This window comes from Onychostoma macrolepis, chromosome 08, assembly GCF_012432095.1.
Source record: "Onychostoma macrolepis isolate SWU-2019 chromosome 08, ASM1243209v1, whole genome shotgun sequence".
NCBI classification, from domain to species: Eukaryota; Metazoa; Chordata; class Actinopteri; order Cypriniformes; family Cyprinidae; genus Onychostoma; species Onychostoma macrolepis.
Window position 1 is genome coordinate 719837 of NC_081162.1, and position 3063 is coordinate 722899.

A 3063-nucleotide genomic window follows, 5' to 3' on the forward strand; every position below is an offset into this window, starting at 1 on the left:
TTCACAGTGTGTGCATAATTATTATGCAAGTCATAATTATTATGCATATTTTTTCCAAATCACATCAATCTTAATAACTACTACTAATTTTACATATAATGATTTATACGTTATATATGATTGTTAATAAGGTATGGAAGTGAAATATTCAGAATATTGACTTGCATAATAATTATGCACGCACTGTAAAAGTAATGCATTACAATATTGCATTACTCCCTAAAAAGCAACTATGGAAAGTTATGCTTTATGTTACTTCTGCGTTACTTTTTCTAATCTGGGATGGGCTTGCTTGTTTTGCTTATTGGTATGGTTGAATTGTAATATTGAAGGTCAGCAGCAAATGTTGACATTTAGTCCAGAAGTACAGTCTCCATCATGTTTACACAGCACACACATCACCTCTGCACTCGCTCCTGATTTCTCCCCGACACCGTTCAGGGTACACAATTCATCAGCAGGCCGCCCTCCGATTACATGGACTCTTGCACCACACTACTGTTGCACTTCACCATCTAACTACATTTCCCATCATCCATCACACAGATCACACAGCTGTCAGATTACACATTGCACTGATTACACAGCTGAAACCCATTAGACACTCTTTATAAGCCTTGGACTTTCTCTCCCTGACTGCCGAGTATTGTATGCATTTATCGCTGTGCTAGCTTTAGCTACCTTACAGAGCCCCTGTTAGTTTTCCTAGTCTTGCCTTGCCTGTTTCGGATTGTGTTTTTCCCCTGCCTGGATTATTGCTTCGTACCTGGATTATCTCTCTGCCTTGCCCCATTGGATACTGTTCGCCGATCGTCGACCCACGCTTGTCTTTGTTTACTCTTTGTCTTGCCCGTGTTATACCTGTTTGCCACTGTTCGACCCTGCCTGTTATGACCACGTCTCTTCTCATTAAAAGCTTGCATATAGATCCGCACGTCTCACGTCTCGTCAGTCCCGTAACAGAATACTCGGCCAAGTCCAGGATCCAGCAGCTTTCGCGATCGCTCGAGGACTATGTGCAAGAGTATTTAGATTTCGCTTATTTCTCTGATCTGCCAGACTGTGCCCTGATAGATTTTTTTTTGTGAGGGCATTAATCAGCCGTTAAAGTCACAACTCATTCGAGAGGGACCTCGGGCTTCACTTAGTCAGTATATTGATTGTGCTCTTATATCTGTTGGCTCTACTTTCACTGTGGGTGTCGCAGAGGATGAACGCGAAACTGCGTCTGTGCCTGAAATGGCGGCTGCTGAATTCAGTCAGTCACAAGCTCCGGGACATTCTAGTTTAATGATCGCTACACCAGTTATTCGTTCCGCATGTGTAATGGTGGCTGAACCAGAGCACGCTGACGAAATGGCAGCGACAGTGATGCCCGTACCTGTAATGGCAGTTACAGCAGATGTACAAGAGCCAAGTCAAGTCACAGCTGATCTTCACGTCACGGCTGTTCGTCCAGAGTCACAGCACGTCTCCGCTGACCTTCCAGAGTCGGTTCACATCTCCGCTGACCTTCCAGAGTCGGGTCACATCTCCGCTGACACACCCAGATCATCAAGGTCAGTCTACCATTATCCCAGATTGATGTCTAGTTTGAGGGATGTACCACTGGTGTCTGGACGCACGGCTGGTATCCCCAAACCAGCTCACTGTAACCCTCCTGTTCTGGCGCATATTCCCCTGTCCGAAGCACTTCCCCTGATGGGAATCGCTTTGTGTTGTGTTTGGGCTGCGTACACCACCGCAGAACTGCCCGAGGTGGCGGCGCCCGCTGCAGCTTCTCCAGAGGTGGCGGTCCACGCTGCAGAACCTCCAGAAGCGGCGGGGCTCGCCTCGGTCCCTTGTATGGTGGTGGCACCTAGGCAAGGCAAGGCAAGTTTATTTATATAGCACATTTCATACACAATGGTAATTCAAAGTGCTTTACATAAAACGAAGTGAAATAGTCATTAAAAATAATAAAAATCAACAATAAAAACAAAGTGATTTAAAAATTGATTTTAAAAGAATGTAAAACATTTAAGAATAGAAAGTGATTATACAAGTGCAATCAGTTGGGACGTAGCACAGTGCTCATTCAACAAATGCACAGTTAAACAGATGAGTTTTGAGTCTGGATTTAAAAGTGGCTAATGTTTTAGCATATCTGATATCTTCTGGAAGCTGGTTCCAACTGCGGGCAGCATAATAGCTAAAAGCAGACTCCCCTTGTTTTGTGTGAACCCTTGGTATTTCTAACTGACTCGATCCTAATGATCTGAGTGGTCTGTTAGGTTTATATTCAGTGAGCATATCTCCAATGTATTTAGGTCCTAGGCCATTTAGAGACTTATAAACGAGTAAAAGTACTTTAAAATCAATCCTAAATGTAACTGGAAGCCAGCGTAAGGACCTGAGGACTGGTGTAATATGCTCAAATTTTCTGGTTCTAGTCAGAATCCTGGCAGCAGCGTTCTGGATGAGCTGCAGCTGTCTAATGGTCTTCTTTGGAAGGCCGGTGAGGAGACCATTACAATAATCCACCCTGCTGGTGATAAAGGCAAGTCTTTGGTGGTTGTGGGGCCCGCCGTTTTTTAGTTGATATCTGGGGGCTTGCAGCGAACGAGTGGGAGAGTTTGGTCCCAGCATACACCAGTTCCTCCATTTTCTGTGAGAAGCTTAGAAGTGGAGATTCTGGAGAGAGGGATAGTGTGTCTGGCGAGCGGGGCTCTGGCTCTGGTGTTTCCGGTGGCTGTGATATGTTGTCCTGGCTTCCCTGGCTGTTTTCCAGATAGTCGTCCTTGGGTGCTGAGTCTTGGAGCTGATGTAGTACGTCACAGTCTGTTTGTGATGAGCTGTGTGGGCAGGGCTCAGCTGGGATAGTCTCTGTGAGGAGAGCTTGTTTTGGCTGCGTGGTGTTATCAGTGTCCTTGTGGGATGTGTCAACCACAAGATGACTCTGAGGCTGACATGAAGTCCTGTGGTCACTCGTATTCTGTCCAGGTGTGTGTGTGCCATTGAGGCCGAGTGGATTGGCACACACCACTGAAGGATGATGGAGGGAGAAATAGATATTGTCCTTTA